The sequence below is a fragment of the Catharus ustulatus genome, chromosome 1 (assembly GCF_009819885.2).
Source record: "Catharus ustulatus isolate bCatUst1 chromosome 1, bCatUst1.pri.v2, whole genome shotgun sequence".
NCBI lineage: Eukaryota > Metazoa > Chordata > Aves > Passeriformes > Turdidae > Catharus > Catharus ustulatus.
In genome coordinates this window covers 5056548-5081549 of record NC_046221.1, presented here as the reverse complement: position 1 = coordinate 5081549, position 25002 = coordinate 5056548, and the positions used below count along the sequence as shown (strand labels likewise).

Genomic DNA, 25002 nt, shown 5'->3' with positions numbered 1-25002 from the left:
GGGGTAGAAAATCTCTCTGTGCAGCCTCTGGAGAGCAAATCACCCAAAGGCAGCAGCTCTGCAGTCCCCAGGAGCAGAGGGAATGGCAGATATAGCTGGGAAGCTGCTTTTTGACATGGAGCTGCTTTCAGAGCTTTTCCTGGCTGCAGTGGGACAGGGGTTCCCTCCAGCTGCACACCTGATGGAGCAGGGTGAGGGCAGCTTGGTCCCTCCAGGACAGCAGGGTCACAGACAATGACCCTTTTTAACACAGAGATTCATTTCACACACCACATTAATTCCCAAGGAGGAACTTGGCTGAAGTTCTGCTGCAGGGCCAGGGGCTTTACATTAACACAGCCAACAAATTACTAATCCTGAGAACCAGGCAGGGTATCACCCATTCCTTCACCATATTAAGTGCCCAGCTGAGGGGGAAGGGCAAGGAAGGATTTCCAACTCTGCACAAACATTTTGAGCCTCTAAATTGAAGCCCAGCCCCAAAAATTCCTGTTGCTATTTTTTGTTCTTTGACAGTAGCACCAGATGAAATTGTTTTGCACTGGACAAACTCGCTGTGGATTGACAAAAGGCAGAAAGTTGTGATGTTATTTACCTCTAACACCAGCAAGATGAAGGCATCCCACCTTTCCAAAGCTTTTTCCTGCAGCCCATCACCCTCTGCCTCCCCACACAGAAAGTGCAGCTGCACCCTGAGCTGGGGTGGGACCTGCTCTGAAAGCCCAAACAGCACCAGGGAAAGCTTTTCCTTGGTAGGTGTGACTTAATCTGGTGTCCACCACCTCAAACAACCACCCCATCCAGATTCCTCCAAACGGAGTTCAAAGCACTGATTCTGAGCCATCAAACCTCTTGTCCCTGAGAATGCTCAGAAAATAGTGGAGCCCCAGCCCTGCTGGTGCAGGGGGATGAGAGAGTCTCCCCAGGCTGTCAGCTGGAGGTCACTCCCCATCCTGCTCTTCAAAGCCACCTCGTGGGTCCCAGCAATGCTTTGAAGGATGCCCTGGGACAGCAGGGAGGGAGGGAGGAACTTGTGCATGGGGGTGGCAGGTTCACTGACAGCTATTCCTTCTATTTTCTGGGTTTCTGTGTCTGCTTGAAAAGCTGTACCAGCTCTGCTATAAAAACAGGAAAATTGGGCTAGAAATGCCAAGATAATCAGAACCCCAAATCCTAACTTCATACCTTTCCTTCACATTTCAAGATCCATCTTCAGGAACATATCTATCTTTAGCTTGAAATTAAATTCCAAGTCTTAATACCTGCACAGGTTTTAACTCTTTTTCTTCTTGCAACTGAGGCTATTTTCCCAGCTCTCTTCTCTCAGATGAAAAGCTCCACCAAAACCAACCCCTTCCCAGCACTCCTCCAGGATCATGGGATCACAATCTACTGAGTTTGCTCTGAGATGTGCACAGGGATCAAGGGGTGATCAGCTTTGCTGTGCATATGAAGTGTCATCCCCTTCCCTAGGGCCCAAGCACAGCACCTCCAGGGCTTCCCCACCTCCCAAGTCTGGCAGATTCTACACTGTCCATCATGATAGACACAAGTCAAGGCTGCATTTGAAGCTGAGATAGGCAAAGCCTATTTTACCTACTCAACTAAAACATTTCCACCTAAAATGTTTTGACTGAGAAGAAGCAGCAGAGTCTTCATCACCTGCTCAAGGATAAAAAATGACTTGGCTTGTCTTACAGCCCTTCAACAAACAGGGACAAATCCATGGAGTTTGTCTTCTGGAAGTTTAGTTTTGGGCAGGGAGGGTTCAGGTGTGGGTAAACTCCAAGCCAGTTTTCACACTCACCAGATTTCAGCCGCTGAGACAGGGGAGGCAGGGGAGGGCTCACATCAGTGGACTGATGACATCCAAAATTGTAGGTGTAATGTAAATAAAGAGTCAGAGGAAAAGAGAACACCATTTCTGTTTATGCTGCACCAACCCTTTGTAAATACTCAGAGCTTTTAGTATTAACTACCCCAGACAGTGAAAAAAAATCAGGATGCAGAGAGGACATCACAGGAGTCCTTGCACTAGTTTTTGGGGTTTTTTTCTTTTTTTTTCTCTTTTTCCCTTTTTAGCCTAGTTTCCTGAGGTAAAAAGGCTTATCTGGTCATGCTGTCTGTCTTTTAATCCCCTCTAATAACTTTTGAATCCATTGGCCAATTTCAACCACACTTGAGACAGACACAGATATTTCAGACATACTAAACTCAAGGTATAGAAATGGAAAGCCAAGTGATATAAATCAGTGGGAGTTTGTGCCTCTCCTCTGGTGTACCCCAGCCCCTTATCCATTCTGAGAGCTGGAAGTCAGCATGTCCATCAGCTTAGGGATGCAAAGGAATCTCCAAAAGCCATTGCACACATTGCCATTTAGCCCCACAAGTGGTCAGGAAGAAGCCATGGGCGTGGAAGGGTGAGTTAAAGGTGAACAAACTAGACTCATAGGAATTCATGTTGAATTAGTTTTTCAACTCTTAAAGTAGTGGGAGCCTTATTTTTCTTGTTTTAGGATAATAACCTCAGGAAAGCAGAATCAGTGTGTTTGTGCAGGGATTAATATTGTGGCTTCCTCTCTCATCCTTTTCTGCCTTGAAAGAGTAAAGTCTAAAACTCAACTCCTGGAGAAGGAGGAGAAAACCACCACTGACAATGTGAATCAATTCCTTAAAGCAGGACCACACAGAATTACAAGACCATGAAAGTCACTCAGCTCTGTTTTTGGATCAGGGGAATAACTTCATGCAAAGCCTCTGTCCAGGGCAGTAAAGCAGCAGTGAAACACTCCCAGAGGAGCCTGATGGTCAGGCTGAAATCCTCCTTTCCTGAGAGCAGCATATGGTGCACAAGAGCTGCAGAAACAGCCTCTGAATTTACACACATTTTTAGTTTTATTTCCCTTACTTTTAGTTTTATTTCCCTTACTTTCAGTTTTATTTCCCTTCCTAAATGCACCACACTGAGGATCTGCACCGAGAAACAGGACCTTGGTTTCTTACCAGGGGGTTTTGTGCATGCAGGCACAACATGATGAGAGCAATTTTTCCAGCCAGAAGCAGAAATATGCTCCCAAATTCTTGTGCCCTTGCCACAGTTGGATGCAGGCAAGCATGGGACTAACAGAACTTTTTTTCCCACATGGCAAGCTCAACGTGTTTCAAAGCTTACACACACACACAGAAAAAAAATAAAAAATCTAGCTCAGCTGCTCTATATCATGAGAAATGGCTGATGTGCCCAGCTCACTGGCAGACTGCCTGGCTACCAGCTGTGCTCTGACTCCTAACCCTGCTAAAAACAGAGGTCTGCCAGTGGACACAGTGCCACAGAAGCTGCAGAAAACAATGCCTGCCTTGGGATGAGCCTGAGAAACCTCAATCGGGGCCAAGGAGACACACACAGAGCTGGGGGAGAGACTTCAGGCAGCTGGGCTCTCTTCACTGTGGACAGCAATGACCTGGCATCCTGGAAGTCTGCAGGAAAACTCAACCCTGGGTTCTGCCTGGAGGCCAAGAAGTTCAAAGGACTCTAAACTGGCCTGTGGCCAGACTGAGAGGAGTGTTTAATTGGGTGCCTGCAAGATGCATTTCAAACATTCCCCTAAAAATGCCATTTCCATCTAAGTCCTACCCAGGCAGGCTTGCTCCACTCCTCTCCCAGTTGAGGAATGCAGCAATCATGCCCACAATGGGAGATCATCTCCCTGCTCAACAGCCAAGCTGCTTTGCCATCAGTCCAGCTCTGATTCTGGAGACAGCTCTCACCTCAAAATCAGCACAGGCAAACAAGCTGCTGGCTGTGAAAATTGGAAGGACAAGGTGTCAGGAAGGCCAAATCCCACTTGGAATTGCTTTTCCTGGGTTGGTCAGTGCAGATCTGAAAGGTCTCCATGATCTCTAGGAACCTTGTGCTCTGTTTCTCTCTCCTGCCCTCATGAGCACTTCCCATGCAGCCTGTACACAAAACAAACTCCATAATTATTAACCAGCCTGTGATTTTCAATGCTCACATATGCTCACCCATCTCCAGGACCCAGGATTTACTTCCTGCATGTCCTGCAAGTCTTGTCTTGAAGGCAGCCTCAGGGCTGCTGCCAGGTGGCAAGTTAGTACAAATTTTTGCCCACAGGAGAGTTCATCCATTTGTTCTTTCCTCACTGTTGTCACTTCTGCATTCCTTCATCCTGTGAACAGATCTGTTCAGGTCGAGATGCTGAGAAAAATCTGGATTGCAAAGTCAAATGTAGTTCCACCATGAAAGCCAATGACTCTACTTTGCAATCCTTTTCCAGAAGGTGCAGCTTGCTTGTCTATCCTAGAACTGACAGGAACCTTGACACAAGTCAGAAGATTTTCCCTCCAATAATATAAAACAGACTCAAGTCCAGCAGAGAGCTACCTCCATGTGATTTAAACAAAATTATGGGGGCTTTTCCCTTTGACATCTGTCCTGTGGGTCAGTTGTGACCTGGAGAATTATTCCTGCCTGTAGAGGAGTTTCTTTCCTTTCAGGTATACAGAAAATTTGAAATGGAGATCACACCATGTTAATTCAGGTCTCTGGCACTGCAAGGCTGCATTGTTGCAGCACGCTCAGCTGAGGTCTGACTTTCAAGACTTTGAAGACTCTCAAGAATATAGCAAGGCAATCTGCCTTCTGAACAAATCACAGCACTTGAGCACATTACACATGAAATGCTCACACATCTCACTGCTAATTCACTCCCATGCATCATTCAGCAGGAAATTCCCTAGCAACAAACTCCAAGAAAGATTTTTAGCCTCAGTTATACCAGTACTGATGCAGCTCTCTGTGATGGAGCTGGGCTGTGTCCATAGGACAGACCCTGCCTCTGGAATTCACACATACAGGGAAAATATCTCCCCTCAGTCTTGGCTGTATTCATAGTAGGATAATTAATGTCTTCCTGTTCATTTACAGATTTCTCCTTAGCTCAGACTTTGGGATCTGGAGATCCCTGCTCCTGTGTCCTGCCCTGCCCAGGAATAAAAACTGGTCCTTTCTTAGCCACAGCAAAGCAAACCTCAGTAGGGTGAGAGCAGTCTTTAAGTCCTCCTTACAAAATAGCAGATAATGCTTCAGGCTTAACTTTGCACTTGGGCTTGATCAACACCCATTTCAGAGGACTGGGAAACACAGAGTGACCTCGATGGCATTTCATGTCCTCACCTTTTCCTCTCCTGTCTAAGCAGCAGCAGCAGCATCTGCACAGGCAGCCTATGTGCCACGAGGAGCTGCAGCTCCCTGTGCTAGCTGGTTTTTTGTTAATGCAACAAACAGCCTTGGGTGTGCAGTATTGCTTGTGACAAGCTGGAAGAATTCCATGCACCAGATGATGAAGTTGTTCTTGCTACCAGCAGGTACAATTGTCTTTTCTGCTGAACTAGCAGCACTTTCTTCCCCATTTGCTCTTCGCTTTTTGCCCTCTTTGACTACTTTTTGAATATTTCAGTGATGTACTCTCATGGCTAAGCTCTCCAACACACTTTCAGCAGTTTTGCTGAGCGTGCCTTTTCAGAGCCCACATGGGGGTAGGATCACTGTTGGAACCACTCATGCCAACATGCTTTGGATGCTCTCATGCTCCTGCAGCACACTCTTGACGGGCACAGCAAACCCCATGCAGAGAAAAAGCTGGGCAGAGCCCAGCAGAACCCAGCTCTGAGCACTGGAGACCAGCACAGACCTCAGCTGAGACACCCAGCAGCCCAGAAGACAAAAGCCTTTCTGTGTTTCATCACCAAACAGCACATTTTAGCCATCCTGCATCAGCAAAGCACACGGTGAGAGCACAGATGCTCCAAGTTGATGCAGCACCAAGGCAGAGGCACCTCCTGGCAATGTCTGGGGTCACACCAGGCCACTCACGTTGTGCTCTTTCTCTTCACCTGATTAACCATGTAAGGAATGCTCACTCTGCTCCTGCCCATGAAAACACTGGATGCAGGGCTGTCTCCTGGGGTGGGAGGTACTTCTGCTTGGAAGGAGGTGAAAGCAAGGAGATGGGGAATGCTCACCTGAGCAGAATTCGAGGGAGGAGTGGGAAGGATTTGGGGAAAATAAATGAATAGTGGTGAAGAGAGAATTCTGGAAAGATGTGGGTGGAAAGATCTTTCATTGGGTCCCTGGGACTGGAAGGGGCAATCTGGAGCTCTCTGTGGAGGTTTGAAGAAATGGGCACCAAATTTGCTACTGTATGGTGTAGGGCAAACCCTCTGGCTGTGTCATCACTACAACACTCTGAGCATGCAATTTTCCCTCTGTAAAATAAGAAAAACTGCGTTCTTTGTGGTGAAAGGATGCTTGTATTATTTCTGTTCAATTAAATACCATTTCGTGAGGGATTTTTTTGTTTTGTGCTTGGTTGGTTTGGGTTTTTCATTTCCAGCTATCTCATTTTCTCTTCATTGAAACCCAGTGCCTCAATTTTCCAGCCCAGTTTGGCAGTGCCATCGAATGCCCAGGTACATTCAGACATCTCAGAAGCACCCAAGGCAAACACAACTCTCAGGGTGATCTCCCATTCTCAGGAAGACACAGGCTCTCCTTCCTGGATTGCTGTTCCTCTCCTCCAAAATAATTATTCTCTTTTCCTCAGCCCTTCCTTTAGAGGTTATCTCAGCCCAAGCTTCCTCAAGGCTGGTTGAACTGGGAGCAACTGCAGAGCTTCCAGCCCAAGGGGATCAATCTCCAAGGAGCTCTGTCTGACCCTCACTCGAGTCACTCTGTTGTGATTTCACCCATTCCTTTCTCCTGGAGAAACCAGTGAAGTCTCACAGACTCACACTAAAACCCAGGAACAGCGTCTGGACAATCAAGGCTCTGCCCCTAAAAAATAACACTTAAAAATCATGGTAAATAACACAAGGTGTGAACCTCTCCCTTAGATTAAATCTAAACACTTGTGCTGTTGGTCACAACACCCAACAGTAAAATCTCATTGTCATCAAAGATTTCACCTCCATGAAACATTTTTTTTTGCCAATTCCATATAAAATTGCTGCTTGGGTAACAAAGGGGAGGCACTCAGATTTCCTAAATTCAGAGTTATTCAGGTATAGAAGTCACTGTTCATCAAAATAAGGTTTTCTCAGTCTGTATTTAAGCATTTCAGAAAGAAACTGGCCTTGCAGCCAAGGTGTTATTGCCTGGATCAGCATTATAGACATGGAGGGAAAAAAAGTAGGAAACTGTACCAAATGTAAAATGCTGATAGCTGTCAAGAAACCTTGTAAAGCACAACAAACAGCACACAATCACTTCAGCAATTTGAGGTTTTAGGAAGGAAGGCCAAAACCAGGAGCACCAGGAGCACAAAACATAAGTTATGTTGCTAAATATACTGCTGAGGTAAATGCTTATAGGTCTAAAGGGATAATGTTAAGACTCATTATTTTGGCTGTAAGACTCCCAGGCTCAGCAGTGCAGGGAAAGGTGAATCCCAAAATCCATCTCTGTCCATTTCTAACCTGGAACCTGTTGGGTTTCTCATTAGGAGCAGTGGGGGTGACTCACAGCTCACCACACACCCTGCACACCAGTGCTTGCCTGAAGTGCTCTGTGTGTGCACAGAGCAAATCCACAGCACAGCATAAGGAAACCCATGGCCTGTGTGGTGATGGGGACAAAAGGGTGTCCCTGCCTCCATCACCCAGAACTCCACAGGATCCAAACTCCAGCACAAGGCAGAGCGTGCTCCTGGCTCAATTTCCCAATCCCCCCAGTCTGCAGCAGCGTGATAAACCAGCTCTCCCAGTGCAGGGGATGGTGTCATGCTGAGCACACCTAGGTCATGCAGTGCAGAGCCCCATTAGAGATCCCTGGACCAGCTCCAAATGAGTAAAAGCATCCACAGCAGCACATAACGATAGTAGGTCAGGTCCTAGAAGCAATAAAACCACATTAGCAGCATGTAAAACTATGCTAAGTAGCCTCTCTGGTTTTGCCCTGAAAAAAAAAAAAAAAAAAAAACAGCCTCCTCCAGTAGCTCTTTACTGCAACCATTTGCAGGAGCACCTCAGAATTTTTTAGGTGCACAGCAAAAACTCTCAGGGTTTGGGCTGCCCCTTGAGCACAGTGGGATGGGAGGGATAACATGAACCCTCAAGAGCTCATGAAATCAGCCACAGAGAGATACTGCTGCTCTTCAGCAGAGTTTCCTCATGCTCAGGTTGGGACTGCCTATGGGGCATGGGGTAAGAGGATTTGGGCTGCTGGAAGAAGTGATTCCTCCTTGGGGTTAGGGACACTCCTGTGCCTGAGAGCCCAGGAACCTGACTGCTGCTGAACTGGAGAAGCAGGCACTTGAATGCAAGAGTAAGACTTAGAATATCTCCAAGCTGTAAATAATCAACTTCCCAAAAGAATGTCAGTGAAGCACAGCTTCCCCACCAAGCCACATTTATCACTGCTAATAATCACTGCTGTGATAAATAAGATAAATAAGCACATAAAGGCAGATGATCTCTGCAACAAGATTGTTATAAAGAGCCTAAATTATTTTGCACACAATCCATATTTCTTCCAAGGGACACAACCCTACAGCTGCTACTGGGATGAAAGGGAACCCAGCAGAGATTGCACTTGTATTACATATTTTTCCATCAAGCAACTGATTAAAGTTTGCATTCCAAGTACAGCTATGCTCTAGGCTTAAGAAAAATCTTCTCATTTGAAAGTCATTTCCCTCCCCTGCATCTGGGACAATCAGCAGCATGAAATAGAAAATATTAATAAATAAATATGCATCAGCCCAGAGTTCATGTTCAGTCAAAGCAAGACTTGTGTGTGTTGCTAATGGACCCCAGCATCAGGAGGTTTGAAAGACTGAATTCTGATACTTCCAGCCAATGAAAGAAAACCTCACTGCTTTGCAGAGCTTCAACTGTGATTTGGGAAGCTTTTCTTCCTCCCCACAAACTTTGGTGTTCAGCTCACCGATCCAGGGCTGTAGCTCACCCCCCAGCCTGGATTTTCCCACAGAGCAGAGAACTCCCAAAGCCCTGAGTGTTCCAGCCCAGCAGGAGTGTGCTGAGGACAGAGTGTCCCAGTGGTGATGTTTTGTGGCAGTGTCCAGCTAAGGATGAAGTCAAAGAGGAGCACTGCACTGCCCAGCTGCAGGACACGGCTGTAGGATGATGATTCTGGTTTTGACCCTGGTGTTACTTTTCTAAGGCCCAGCAGAAACACAGAAGAGAATGGCATGATATCACAACCATATTTCTTGGGGGAAAAAGAGGGTATTTGTAGTTGCCATCAGATGAGAGGATGTGGGAACATGTACCAGACTGCCATGTACCAATATCTGGGGGTTTATAATCCCTTTAGTGTGTCCCTTAATAAAATGATGCTTCAAGCTGTGGTGATGTGAAGCAGATCTGCTTTGCTGAGACTTTCTACAGAGAAAGAATTTCACCTTTAATAAGATGTAGTAGAATTTTATCTTTCCTATTTCCCCAGTTCTCTCCAAACATCAGCTTCATCCTTCCAATCCTGTGTTGGCCAGTCCTGTGCAGTCACTCTCCCTGGACACTAAAAGAGCTCAGAAAAGTTTTATATCCCATCCTATGACAACCAAAATGTTGCACACGCTCCAGAGTGCAAAATGCTTTCTAAAAAATTTTAAAAATACTATATATTTTAAAAAAAATTAAAAAGAAAGGATAGTTAAGAATGACATGGTAACATATTACACAGTTGCTTGTGTTAGGATAGAAAAATAGAAAGAATCAGTGACTAACCTCCAGCTAAAGAAACTGCTGGTCTTTTTGAGGGCAAGAAGGAACTTTTCAAACACATAAGGAACAAAATGTATCCTTTAAGTACCATCAGACACAACAGCACAGAAAGGGCAGAAATGTTCAATACCTATTTCTGTTCTGTACTTGGGAAAAATCCATGCAATGGAGCAATAATATGCTGAGAATGACATTTTGCATTTAAGACCAATAAAAAGGTACAAAAGGAGTACGAAATACCCTGGTTTCTTTAGCTAGACAAGGAGTTATGATAATTGAACCTGAGAGTTCCTACAGATCTGGCCAACGTGTACTCTGAGTGTCAGTGTTGCTTTCCAAAGTACTGGGACACCAGAAGAAAACCACAATTGTGGCAGTGTTTTGTGTGGATAAACAGAAAGATTTGAGTGGCTGGAAACTTTTCTGCTTTCTGGGGGACATCAAGAGCTGATGCAGGGCTTGGTTAATCAGGGCTTAGGGACAGTGATAGAAACTGATGGGAACATTACCCCATTTTGGTTCTGATGGCCAAAGCACAAGGGTTGTGCTGATAAATTAGAAAGGTTTAAGGAAGTATCATTAAAGACAATTATGGGCTGGAAATCAGGCTGCAAAGAGCTCGATCACACCAAAGGAAACGGAAAGGGATTAATTAATCACAGTACCAGCATCCTTGGACAAACACAGCTGAAACATTACTACTCCTCTCCTTATTACAGAGTACTTTGCACTCTGTCAGAATAATATAGAGGAAATCCAGTGGTCAAGAACTGGAACAAAAAGAAATATTAATTAGGCATAATGTGCACACTTTAAAGAAAATCATTTAACCATGCTTTACCAAGGACTAATAACCTACCAAAGACTGAAGGATGAAAAATCCATCCTGCTCAATTCCTCTTTTCTTGACAGTACATGCTGTAGCTGAAACAATACTAATTATGAGGAGCCCTCTGCTATTCTGGAGACAGAGTAGATGATCACAGTTTTATTTCATGGCTTTATAAATTCTAAATTATGGAGTTGAGCCTAAATTTTCCAGTCATTTCTTTCTTGTCTCACAACAAAAGGAACAGAAAGGCATAAGCCAAAATCATGTACTTGGGCTTCAAAACACCACACAACACAGTGTGCACTGTGTTATAAAATGTGATGGGAGGGAGGAGGAAGCTGTCCAGATAAAAATGAGCAGATGCAACAGCACAAAATAAACATTACTGCAAAAATGTAGACAGGTCCCTCGGTGCAGAAAGATGTCTGGAATCTCTGCTCCCTTTCTGCGGCACAGCCAGGCGAGCGTCACCCGCCACGCCACCTGATTGGCACCCAGCCTTCCAGGGAGTGGGAGATAGCCAGCCTAAAAATAGGCTGTCCTCTGCTTTGGCTCTCCCCTCCCTCCATCCCCCCCTCAAAGGCACAAGGCTGGCAGTCCAGGGAAAAACATCCAGAAAAGCAGCAGCCCTGCAGAGTGAGCCGGGAGGTGTTTCTGGAGAGGGAGGGTCAGGGCAGGGTGATGCCAAGCACAGCACAGGGGTCTGGTCCCTGCCTGCCCTCCTGCTCCTGGGAAAGAGTGATTTCCAGCACCTCTAGCACTGGAGATGCTGACCAAGCCCCCAGCCCCATTGGAGGAGTGGGGACAGAGCCACACACACTGTCCCTGTCCCCCAGGATGAAAAATCCTGTTCCCTGTTCCCCACTGCTGAAGCCAAACTGCTGAGCTTGGCTTTTGTGACACTTCCCACAGCAGCTCCTTCACTGCTTCCTGCTCAGAAACTCTTCAGCCTCCCCTTTACCCTGTGAAGGCCTTTTCTTCAACAATCCCTGAACCTTTTGTTTCTAGGAACCAGCATTTGCAGGCAGCAGAGCCTCACAGGGCAGTTTTTAATAGGAATTTCATTGACATTGGAGATCCTCACAGGACTTTGATGAACACTTGAACTTTAGTCTGACATTTAGGCATCTAAAACTCTGTATGAAGCCCAAATTAAGAGATCTTGCACTCTGCTATTGATGCTTTCTCTCATATGCAGCTTTACAAAGCTCCAGAACATCAGTAACATTTCAGAAAGCAATGGTTCTGCTTTTAACTGGATATGACAAGTCAAAATCAATTAGAGATTGATCTCAATACTGGTTTGTTTTTTTTTTTTAAATTTATTTTTAGCCTGCTATTCAGTAACCAAAGTGAAGAAATGCAATCAATGAAGCGAACTTGCTTTGCAGCAAAGCTTTTTTTCTGGATTATAAGACATTTCAGGAAGTTTTTCCAGCTCCTAAAGACAACAGTGTAAATAACATTGCTTATTGAATTCTGCAGAGTGCTCTAACAGCAAGACTGATGGGTAGCCTAATACATTGTGTAGTTGCTATAAGCAATGATCTCCCATGCTAATCACAACTTTCACATTCATTAAAGTTGTAGGAGCCTCCTGGAAGAAATCATGTACCAGGGAACAACTCAAACATTTGCAATGCTAAGCTGTTACTATAAAACTAGCTTTTAAACTGGCACTGGGAAGAAAATATTCAATGTATTTGACATCCCACAGACCCAAATGTGCGAGATGCTGCTTTTAGAGTCCTGCAAAGCAGCATGCATGTTCAGCTGCCACCATTTAAAATGAGCATGAAGTGATCATGCTGTGCATTCAGGGTGGGACTCTGGAACTCAGAGAAGAAGAAAATTCCCTTGCCAGGCCATTCTGCAGGTTGCTGCTCAGGTTGTTTCCTGCCTGAGCAGGACTTTGGGCTCCTGTTGGGAAGGGATAACACAACAGGCACACAGAAGTTTAGGCAGGGTTGATCCCTGGCCACCCCCAGGGACCATCACACCATAAAAACAGCGCAGCTGGCACCAGCCCCACCTTGGAAAACAAGGCTCTCAAGTCCAGGGCTGGCTGTTGGCAGCTGTGTGGCTGTGCAGTGCTGGTCAGCAGCACTCCCTGCCTTACAAAGCTGCTATCAACCCAGGGATGAGGAGCTGAAAATCAAGGTGCCCAAAGGGAGTGCATGGGATGAGGGGACCTCCCTGAAAGGGCTCAGCCACACAGTAGGAAATTGCCTCTGTGTTTTGGGGCATGAGGGCTGCTGGAACTGATGGGAACAGCAATGGTAATCCCTCCTAAATATGTTTTAAACCACCTTCCTCCTGATCCTGGCAAACAAACAACCCTCAAAAATAACCTCCCTAACAGAAATAAAGCTTCTTACTTAGACTACCCACTGCAAACCAAATCAAGGCACCAGCTTGCCACTCAAATACACCATTTTCAGTGCTGTGATGCCAATTTCTGTGCTTCCCCTGGCTCCTTGTGACCTTTTAAACTCTTAAATAATGCTGCAGGCAGGTCCCTCCTGTTCCTTTCCTCCTAGAGGCAGCAAGGACAGTGTAGAGATCTGGGCACAGCTCATTACTGGGTCTGCCTGTGACATCCTCAAGGCTCCCAGCCTTGCACCACCATTAATCCTTTGGGGTCAGAACACCCTGTTTCTGCTCATCAGCCAGCACACATCCATGTCACTCCCCAAGCAAGATCCTGCAGATCCTTTATCCAATTGTCAGCTGTGGAACCCCACCTTGGACACAATGCAAGGCACAGGGAAGGAAGCATTTTGATCTGCACCCAGCAGCAGAGGGTGGGTTGGATTTATCAAAAGCTGCTGCAGAGAGAGGCGAGTAGGAGGAGCCCAAAGGTGGCTCTCAGCCACCTCCATGCTCCTTTGATCCCAGGGCCATGCTGGCTGCTGGCCAGTCCCTGCTGTGGGCTGTGTTAATCTGTGCTGGCCACGGGTGCCTCCCGGGAGGCTCGGTGGCAGCTGGAGATTAGTGGGGTCAGGGACACCCTCCATTTTCCCTTCCTCACAGCCATGGGCAGGGCAAGGGCTGGGGGAGAAACAGCCCCAGTGAGATCCCCTCTGCCTCTCACCCTGGTTTGCAATAGCCTGGCACACGTGTCCCATCTGACACCTCAACAGACTGTTCCCAGAAAAATGGGGAGCACACCACTGACAGAGCTGGAAATTGCGTTTTCAGTATCCTTGCTTCATTCCTGATTTGGATTTTTTGTATAAATATGCATGTATAAATAAAACTCATTTTTAGTATAATTATTAATCCCTATCTGATGCACAAAAGTGGGCAGCAGTGCCAACACAGTCAAACATCCCCCATGCACACAGGGAAACTCAGCTGCAGAGTCCTGGGGCAGGATTAAAGGAGGAGGGGACATCATCTTTGTCCCTCTGTCACCTCTTCTCTCTCAACAGGACCAGGCTCTCTCAAGGCACCCTTGGCACCCTACCCCTGATGCCCACTCCTCCTCAGACACAAAGACCTATCCACAACCTCCTGAAGCCAGCAGGGTGTTCAGCTGGCTTGGATCCAGCACTGAATCTACATGATGGAGCCTTTCAAGATTCTTTCAAAATGCACAGAGACCCCAGGGCTTTGTTTGTAAGCCCTCTTCAAAACTATACATTACAACCTACACCTGGTATTACCTGATCCTACAGACCTGGTGGAGGAGGTGAAGCAGTCACTGGCCTAACAATAAACATAAAATAGAATATATGATGGAACAACACAATAAAAAATTCTGTAAACCCACATTACTGAACTAGTGCAGTGCCCTGTGGAGCTCTGCTGCATTCATTGATGTGCAGTATGTGGCTGGGTCACCACACAGTCACTTCCTTACATATGATGCTCCTTTGAGCCCCTCTGCTCTCAACCCACAACACTCTTTAACAGCCCTTGCAAAGGCCAAACATGCCTTAGTCTGAACTTCTGAATCAAGTTGTCCAGTGAATTCAAAAGTTACAGAATAAGACAGATACATACTGGTAAACCAATGGACAAGCCAAGCAACAAAAAATGAGTTTCAATGGCTTGTGCAACTAATGACTACATAGAAAATCAGAATTTCCTCTACAACAAAGGCATTATGCTATTATTTCTTATAGTTAACAAATCCAAGTACTAAAGGGATGTATGACATTACATCTGGTATAACAGTTAATCAAAAACCACCTAGGAGACAGTTTTAGAAAATTCCAGAGAGGGAATGATGTTTCAAAATGTAATGTTGGATCTGAAGAAGTCAAAAAGAGCTTTACCTTTGGCTTCATCAGGCTCTGGATCAGGCCCTCAAAATAGTTCTGGAAATGCTCCAGAAGACTTATTTCAGCTCCATTTAAGCTCTGTGCTTTGCAGCTATTCAGTAATTTTCTCTGTTAGTGTTAAACTGTCCAGGGGACTTTTCTGCTCGTAAACAAATCCTCAATCTCCCTTCTGTCGCTTTTACATCGACACTGCATCACTGACTTCAATAAACAGTCTCCTGATTCACCCTGTTATGAGACACTGAGCAGAATTAGGCACCAGAGATGTGTCTAAAAGCCTTGGTTTCAGGTTCTGAACATCACTTAGACTAATTAATAAAAGAAAACCACAGCCCAGAATATTTCAATGTTTTTGGATCACAGCCTCATACACAGTCACTTGCCTTGTTCCCAGGAGTCTACAGCCATCATTTTGGGGTGGTTTTTAGTATTGTTGTTATTAATTTGAAGGTCTTTCATGCCATTCTCAATTTCTGTGTAAAAAAGGCAATAAGTGACCCAGTGCAGTGTTCCCAGGTTCTTTCTGGCCTGTCCTAAGGAGCAGCTAAAAAGTTTTACTGGGTCCTGACTACTGAGCACACTACAGTCAGAGCAAGACCCAGCACTGCTCAGGCTTCACAAGGCAGGGAAAAACCACAAGAAACTTTTAACCAAAAGAACAATTTTTCCCAGATGTAACAGCACTTGAGGAGAAGAGTTGTGTTTCACAACTGCCAGAAAAAGCAAATTGCTCAAACCAGGACATCTGTACACCTCTGCAGGTGCTTGCTCAGACACCAACAAAACTTTTAGGGGTTGTCAAGTTGAGCAAGTTCATAGAAAAGCAAACTCAGTATGAACTCAAGGAAAATTTCCGCTGAGGCAAGGGAACCCAAGAACTCAGGGATGTTCCTAGGAAAGTTTCTACCTCAATTTCATCCTCCTGTGAAGGATCCAGAGCCTCAATTTAAAACTGCCTGAATCCAGCAGGAACAGGAGCATCATGGACCTACAGGAAATTTGTTCTAGAGGCACTCAAGTACTTCAATAGCTAAAGTACTGCTACAGAAGTGACATAAAATGATGGGGCAAAGGGAAAAAGAACAGAAAGGATTTATTTTGTCTTTATCTTTCCTTATTCATATGATAATTCCTTTTTTTTTAATTATTCCTTGTAGCTATGACGTATGGTTTCATAACAACTATTTACTTTTCTCCCTTTATCTAACAGCTGTCTGCTGAGAAAGATGGAAAAATAAACCAAACATGTTAAAACCAAGAGAAACTATTCATATGCCATGTCTAATTGCGGGCTATATTTAAGTCTTTGTACATTATCTTTCAAATTATATTTAGTTTCAACAGGAGGGGAAAAAAATCCCCCTTACTTTCTAAAATTAGCAACAGAATTTGTATATTGTTTTCAAACCCAACTGCTCTTCCTCAGAAACTTTTTGCAGGGAATAATTAATATCTGGAGACAGGGAATCTGCCTAGATCAGATGCATTTTGACATTGGCCCACTCACGGTCACCTAGAGCAAAAAACGGGGGAAGTCCTCGGGGAAAGAAAGGGCTGTGTAAATCTGGATTAGCTCTGCTGGAGTCGAACAAATCGATGTGGATTTTTACGGCGGCAGAGCCGAGGAGAGGACTCATCCCTCCGTTTGATGGACGCGGGGAAAGGAAGAGCTGCGAGGACCTGGGCAGACCCGGGGAGCTTTTCTAAAAAGGGAGATTTCCCCACGGGACCCGGAGCTCACCGGGAGCGGCAGGATGGGAACTACACCAGCCAGATTAGAGCTCTCGACGTGAGACACTGTTGAAAAGAGATAAAGAGTGGGGAACGGGGAAAAAAAATACACGAAAAAAATGAAGATACTTGCAGTGCTTCGCAGAGCTCTCGCTGGCAGCGCCTGTGCCCCTCCGGCAGCGCGGGGTCGGGGTCGCACCGGAGCGATGTGCGGGCTCGGAGCCGGGACACCGGGATGGGGACACCGGGCTGGGGACGGGCTGGGGACACGCTGGGGACACCGGGCTGGGGACAGGCTGGTGACGCCGGGCTGGGGACCGGGCTGGGAACACACTGGGGACACACTGGGGACACACTGCTGGGGACACCGGGCTGGGGACGGGGCTGGGGACAGGCTGGGGACACCGGGCTGGGGACGGGGCTGGGGACAGGCTGGTGACGCCGGGCTGGGGACCGGGCTGAGGACAGGCTGGGGACACACTGCTGGCGATGTGCGGGCTCGCAGCCGGGACACAGGGCTGGGGCCGGGCTGGGGACACGCTGCAGGCGATGTGCGGGCTCGCAGCCGGGTGACCAGGTTGGGGACAGGCTAGGGACACACTGCTGGCGATGTGCGGCCGGCAGCCGGGACACCGGGCTGGGGACAGCGGGTTGGGGACAGGCTGGGGACACATTGCTGGCGATGTGAGGGCTAGCAGCCGGGACACCGGGCTGGGGACACCGGGTTGGGGACACCGGGCTGGCCACCGGGCTGGGGACACCGGAATGACCGCCGGGCTGGGGACACACTGCAAGCGATGTGCGGGCTCGAAGCCTGGACACCGGGCTGGGGACACGCTGCTGGCGATGTGCTGTGCCGGGGCTGGGGAATGCTCCCGAGGGATGTGCAGTGCCCGGGGATGGGCACAGGGCTGGAGAATACTCCCGAGGGATGTGCTGTGCCCGGGGATGGGCACAGGGCTGGGGAATGCTCCCGAGGGATGTGCTGTGCCCGGGGATGGGGAATGCTCCCGAGGGATGTGCTGTGCCCGGGCAGGGAGGGAGGGAGGGCGGCCCCGTCACGCCGCGCTGGCCGGACTAATATGGGGAGCAGCGAGAGCCAGAAACGCGTCCGGAAGGAAAGGACAAGCCCTGTAACACGAGAGCAGGCACACACCCGAGGGGCTTCGGGAGGGTTCAGGGCTTCCAAAGGGATGGCAAAGCCGGCTGCAGCCGGGGTGGCAGGAGAGCAGCAAGTTTGGTGCACGGGGGTCCCTTCCCCGCAGCACCCGGCTCTATTAAACGCGGCATAATTACCCTGTTATAATCAGGTAGGTATTTTAGAGAGGCTGTAGTGTGATTTTATAATTGTGCATTATGTAACGTGCTGCTGGAGTGTCAGGCCTCAGACAACACTAAGTGGCTGTCTACAGGTCAGGCTGTAACACTTTAATGATGCTCCTTTCTCCTCTCCCCAAATCCTCCCGCTAACATTGCCCTCCCTAAACCTCTGCCCACTTCTGGTTAACATCACAGCTTAAAACAAAAACTTCATACAGAGCTGCTCCTCTTTATGAGCTTTACACCATGGGGAGGGATTTTTTTTTTTCTTTGTCATCACTTTCTTTAAAGTTCATTTCCCGGGGGCAGCATCTGACCTTGCAGCAGGGACGCTCCTCAGAGCACTGGAATAGGCTGGGGCACAAAATCTGAGCTGGTTCCTACAGGGGGGAATTTTTACTCACTGGAAATAATCAGAAGTGATCCTTCTGTGCTGTCCTGTTATGATTTCCCAGGACCAAGGTCCTGTTAAACCTGAAGCAAATCTTGTTGGACCCAACGTGATGCAAGCCAGTCTGGAGCACCAGTGGTGTGTTCAGCCACAGTCATTAACAAAACTGCCCATTTTAGGGGGTAAAAGGGACCATTTCACTATGATAGGGAAAAGAAACTTAGAAAAAATCATTTCAGAACTAATACAGTCTTTAAGAATGGATTTTGGCTTAAAAAGTTGGTCTCTAATCTATCTTCAGCTAATGGGTCATAAAAAAAAATTGCCCATGAACAAGTCTTACTATAGCTTTGTACACACAAATTCTTTTACTTTCTCTAAAGACTTAAAACCAACAAGGGAAAGAACCTCAGGCACCACTCCCACCTGCCAAGACCCCTTGAAAACCTTAAAATCTGGCTTATTGTTCACAGTCAGCCTTCGAGTTCCATGAATATTGAAAAAAGGCTGATTTCTTCCAGTACACCTTAATTGTGCCCATGGTCTGCATTCAGACACCTTTTATACACTTGCAAATAAAATCAGTGAAACTTTTTTAGATTATCAATGCTAGAGTTGGATTAAAATTAATAAAGTGCAAGTTGCAGATATCTTTCAAACAATAACTTGAATGCAGAGCAGTTTTAGTACCTTAATAATCCAGCAAGCTTTAAAAAGAAACTACAACCTGTTGGCACAGCTCTCAGCATTGGAGTAAAAAATAAAAGTTTAGCAAACTGTGAAAACTCAATTCAAGATGAGAGATGAAATAAATAATCCAGTAAAGTATGGACTTATTTTTTCCACAACATAAAAGAAAGCCTCTAATTTTATAATTAGATAAAAAAGAGTAAAGGGAAAATTTGGAGCTTAAAAAAATTTTAAATTTTTTTTCTGCATGTTTTGGTACAACAGTATTATTTGATGTGTCAAATCTCTACATTCAATAAGCTCTTGCAATATGATGATAAAAATAAAACTCAGGCCATTCTTGTTATGCAGAACAGTGATTTACAAAGGCTTTGCTCAAGACAAAGAGCAGTGAGGCATGTTTTTGCCATGAAAGATAAGGGATCTTTTTAACACCAATGAAAATTTTGCACTTTAATGATTCACAAGGTGACCTCCTGGTGGGAGGCCAAGCTACAACTCCTCAAAGGTGGGAGTGTGAGAAGAGAGGGAATTTTTTTGGTTCTTTAGCCATCTTTCATGGGAACTTGCCTCTGTGAGCTCAGACTGATTAGAAACCTGAAAAGGGGGGTACAAACAGTGGTTGTGACAGCTGGAACTGCATGAATTTAACAAAATCACTCTGTCCTGAGCCAGCTGAGGGACTGGGACAGGGGATAACTTTAATAAATGTGTCCTTATTCTTCTCCCAAGCTGAAATCTGGGATCTCACTCACTACAAATGGACAACCCAGAGGTGGTAACACCAACTCCAGAATTATTGGGAAATAAATAAGGAAACACAGTTTTAAGGGAAGGAAGATAAATTTGTAAAGGTGAGTAGATCACTGCAGCTGCACTGAAAGGAAGACACCGTGTACATAACAGAGCAAAAATCCTACACAACAAAGTTTCTGAACTACCTGGATCTCTTCAGTGACACAAAAACTGCCAGAAGGAGAGAGGAGTTAGGGACAATCCAGTTCTGGAAAAGTTTTCTTTTCCTCATTATTAGTAACTCTAATTACTTTGAAAGAAGAGCAATGAGATAAATCCTGTAGAGCCAGAAATGTGACCTGATTTCCTTCCTGATTTAGAAACTGTCACTTTGTGAGAGAAACCCAAAGAGACACAGCCAGGTCAAAGTGGGCTCCTCAGTTTGGTCTGCAGAGTAAATAATGAATCAAGATCAATAGAAATATAACCAGGGTTTCCTTTTGGTATGTGTTCATAAGAGAATCCTATTTAAAGGATAAATAAACACATGTTTATCTGAACTGATTGCATTCATCCACGACACCATGGAGGAGATATTCACTACAAGCAAACTGAAATATACCCAGCAGATTTCATGCATTTTGCTCCAGGTTAGATGGTAAAGGGAGAAGCTATGACAGAACTCCAACTATAAATTGTTTTATACCATGATTAAGGCCTTACCTCAAGACAATATGTAAACACAAAGCAGAAATTCAAGTAGATATTTAATAGTGATCCTGCTTCTGTGTTACCAAAGTTCTATTTAAGAGAACTGAGAAATTAGTTGTTGTCACCTTTTAACAATCAGGGCTATAATTTTCCAGAGTAAATTTTGAACACCATCAGAGACAACTAACAAGGTAGCAATTTTCAGGAAGAACTGAGCACCCACCCTCTGAAAACAACAGGTCCCTTCTATGTTTTTCAAGTTGAGCTTTCAAAAACTAAGGCACTAAAAGTGATAAAAAATGATAAGAAGTTCCTTCTGAAAAGCAGAACAATGATTTCCAAATGACCACCAACATGTTTTAATACATAACCCAAAATGTTCTTTACTCCCATACATGCACAAAGGATTCCTTCAAAACACTAAACAGAAAAAAGTAATGAGAAGTTAAACCAATCCCTACCTAACATCATAAATAGGACATTTAAAGAAATTAAAAGCAGCTATATTTCATTAATCTCCCAGCCAGGATGACATTTTCTATCAATACATTTTTAAACATAATTTTGACAACACATTTAAATCAAGAACACAGCAGCTACTCAACATTTTCCTGTAACACGTGAAGGTCCTGGCAGGTGGATGCTGGTGCCACAGGTGTTAGTCCATCACACTTTCTGGTTCAAGCCAGGAATAAAATGCTCTCAACTCTGTTGCAGTTTTAAAGTCCGTACCCATGAGCTGTCATTCAGAGTCACAAAGTCTCGTGGTCTACATACCCCCTTCATGGTCAAGGTATTTAGGCTACATAGCCAATGATGCAACTGAATACCTTTGTGACCTCTGACGAATGATTGAGGGCATGAAACAGGATCCGTTCCCTGCCACACTGTACAGAGCCCTGGCATGCTTTAAATCTGCAGGGCTCCTTGCAGCACAAACCACTTCTGTGTGAGAACTCTGGCTTTAGAAGCTGACCCTTCATGCTTGTAAAACTCAGAGCCTCAGACAGAAGAGCAAAGCTGCGCTGTGGATGATTCAGAGTGAGCGGCAAGACCTGAGAAAAGCCACGTTACAGCATCCAACTCCAATCATGAGAAAGTTCAGCAAAATATGAATCTGTGATCATTTCTGGCAATACTGTGATCTGCCCCCTTCCAAAGTTACATAAACTCCACTACTCAAGGCTGAGACCTTGTGGCACATTAATCTAAAAATACCTCAACTTCCATTGCTTACACGTTGAGACATTTGCCACAAAAAGACGTGACATTTTTTATTAAGGACCCTCTGTCTCTGAAGCTCTCTGTCAACCACATTCACCACTTAAAAAGGCTACACAAGAATAAAAAAAATATTAGCAAAACCAGTGGACATCACTCCAATTCCAGTTGTATCATTCCTATCCTGTCCTGACGCCGGGCTCCCCTCAATTTTTCGGAACCAGGCATCTCACCAAGGAAATGCACCCTAACCAGCAGAAGTGACACTTCCAAAACCACCACTTTCTTGGTCCATTAGAATAAGAGGGTTTCACTGCTCACTGCCTCACAGCTCTGACCTTTCCAATCTCTGCCACCACAAGCTTATGGGATCTGCCGGATCCATCTGCGTCTCCACCTGGTCTGCTTCCCCACGCCAAAAGGACGGATCAAATATACGTGTCTGGAAACACATCCCTGCTTTTTCTTCATACCAGCCGGGGGGGATCCCCTCGCTGGTTTAAGATGACAGGAAGCCTCCAAGTCCACTTCTGCCAAACCCTGAAATCCTGGGAAATTGCAGCAAAATGAACTTCAGCACCTTGGACAGGACACACAGACGGAAAATCACCGAAATCGGCCAATTGGCCCCGAAAATGCTGTGCCTGGACATGACCCTCTAGGACACATCTGCGGGCCTGTTTATTTTTAGTATTGACAAATCCTCTTTGAACCACCGTGTTTATTCCACCATCCGCCCTGGGTTTTGGGAAGAGCTGCTCGCCAGCCCAGCACTGGGAGAAATCGGGGCCACCAACTCCAGATCCAAGGCTCATCTGCAGGAGCAGCCACTGCCCCAGTTGTGACTGGAAAAGCTTGGCTCAAGCACTCACAAGGCTCAGCTCACCCTTTGCACGGCAAAACGAGACCTGTTGCCATAGATGTGCCTGGGTCGTGTGTTTCTCCGCTTTTTAGAAGCTCATTTCCACCTCCTCATACAAATCTCTAAGAAAAATAAAATTGAGAGGTCTGATTTATTCCCATCGCAGCCTCACTTCGGTTGCATAAGTTTTGCTTTAATTTAGTTTTTGTTCTGTCTCACGGTGCTCCCAGTATGTCACTGTTCCCCTCAGGGCTGCCTCAATAAAATCATGAGCACCTTGCTGGAGTGCAGCAGAGCTCTCCCTGATTTGCTTTTATTTACACGAGCCAAGTTAAGATTTTCATTTGAGCCGGTAAAAACTCCATTTTTTTAAAGCAAAGGTGTTCTACAAACAGCTTTGAGGTGCTTGGTGCCATTAAGAAACGCACTTAGAATATTTCAGTTCTTACAACAAGTAATACCAGTAACACCCTCACCATACAGAAGAACTATACCTTTTCCCTACCACCACAGAAATAACTATTCCAGCTCATTTCTTCCCTTCACCACCTGCCACTAGATTTCCACTCCAACACATCTGACACCACATAATATCAACTGAACTATTGCAGAGAATTTTCTGTATTGTTTGCTCTTCCCGGCACTTCTGGGGTGCGGAAGCAAGATGGAAACTAAACCGATTATCTGCCAGAATTACCTTTAAACAGCAATTATGCGTCTGTATCTATAGGATTCCATATCCTCTGCTTCCAAGCTTTGCTGCTCCAACTTCCCTGCGCTCCAGCCCCCGGTCCCTCTCTGCCGCCCGGCTCGGACGGGACGCCCGCCTCGAGGGAAACTTTGGGGAAGGGAAAACCCCGGCACTACTCATTCCTCCTCCGCGACACTCTCCGAACCGAGCATCCTTCCCGCTTCTTCCTTCCCTTTTTTATTATTTTATTTTTTTAAATCCTTTTATTACCATTTTATTAACAACCGACCAAACAAACAGAATAAGAAGAGAGGAAACTTACATTGGTTTATTTAATTTTTCCTGCTAAACCAAGAGTCCCAGAGCCACTTCATTGTATCCACAGAGTTTTTAGTCCGCGGTCCCGCGGGGAGGAAGGGCGCGGTGCGCGGAGCGCGCTGCCCGCCCGCCGCCGAGCGCGCATGGCTCGGCTCCGTCTGTGCGGCTGCCGCGGAGCGCAGCGCGGCCAGCGCAGCCCCGGCCGGGCGGGCGGCGGCGGGGGGAGCGGGGAGGGATGGAGGAGGGAGCGAGGGAGGCAGGGAGGGAGGGATGGAGGGAGGGAGGCACCGCCCGCCCCGCCGAGCGCAGCCGGGGCGGCCGCGCAGCGTCCCCTGCCGCTGGTGGGGGAATGGGAACCGCGGGAGAAGGAAGAGGGATAGGCAGGGAAAAGCAGAAATGATGGTAGAGACAAGAGTGGGGAGGGAGGGAGGGTGAGAAGGGCAGGAGGAGGGTGAGAAACGCGCCGTGGATGTGCCTTGTTGGGATGATGGACTGCTGGAATCACAGACTTGTTTGGTTTGGCAGCGCGGTTGGGGAGCAATATCATCATAGGCTCGTTTAGTTTGGAAAATAACCTCTAAGATCATCAGTTCTTAGCCAGCATAGCCAAGTCCACCACTAAACCCTGTCCCGGAGTGCCAGATGTGGTGCCCTGCTCTAGGGATGGATGAGGATGGGGAGAAAGGAGGGACATGAAGGAGAGGGGGAGAAGCTGCAGAGGGAGATGGGGGCTGCCAGGGGGGCCTTGGAGAGAGGGACAGCAGGGAGAGGAGAGGCACTGGCAGCAGGACACAGCAAGGGATCCCTCAGCACTCACAGGGAGGAGGGAGATGTGAAACCACCAAAGCTGCCTGACGCTGGGCTCCCCTCAACTTTTTCAGAATCAGGCGTCTCACCAAGGAAATGAACCCTAACCAGCAGAAATGACACTTCCAGAACCACCACTTTCTTGGTCCATTAGAATAAGCTGCCAACCAAACCCTGCTCCTCCTGCCTGACCCAGAGCCTCTGGCCTCGAGGAACAGATCCTTGCATCGTGGTTACAGGACAGCGATTCTGATGAGTGAGAACAGCAGCTTTTACCCAAAATAAACTGCCCAGCAGCGACTGGGAAGATCATGGACAGATGTAGGTGAAGAGAGGAGTGGTAAGGTTTTTCCAGTCATGGGTAGTAAAAGTGAAAACAACTTCTGGAAAACTGGGAAAAAAACCCTGAACTTACTGAGGTAAAACAGGACTAACAGGGAGGCTGGCATTGCTTTACTGCCTCAGTGATGAGTTGGGAAGTGTCTGCTGCCAGTCAAGAAAGAGAGTGTGGAGCTGTAAAAACTACTCAGAGTGGGGAAATGTGCTGGGAAAAGAGCAGATAATTGAGGAGGGAAAAACTGAGGGGCTGCCGTGGCTCTAGGAAGGCAATTGTTCGCTCAAGAAGAGTGGACAACAGAGGCA

The 25002-nt window shown here is 46.4% G+C and overlaps 1 protein-coding gene across 6 annotated transcripts in view; it reads right to left on the bottom strand.

The window, feature by feature from the left end:
- The window catches only part of LOC116996559 (sodium channel protein type 5 subunit alpha-like), a 207716-nt gene extending 184036 nt beyond the window's left edge, over positions 1–23680 (bottom strand). For all 6 annotated transcript variants that reach the window (XM_033060354.2, XM_033060362.2, XM_033060372.2 and 3 more), the window contains exon 1: positions 23558–23680. The gene's annotated coding sequence lies outside the window, so the exon portion shown is untranslated. The remainder of the gene's footprint in view (positions 1–23557) is intronic.
- Positions 23681–25002: the final 1322 nt, after the last annotated feature.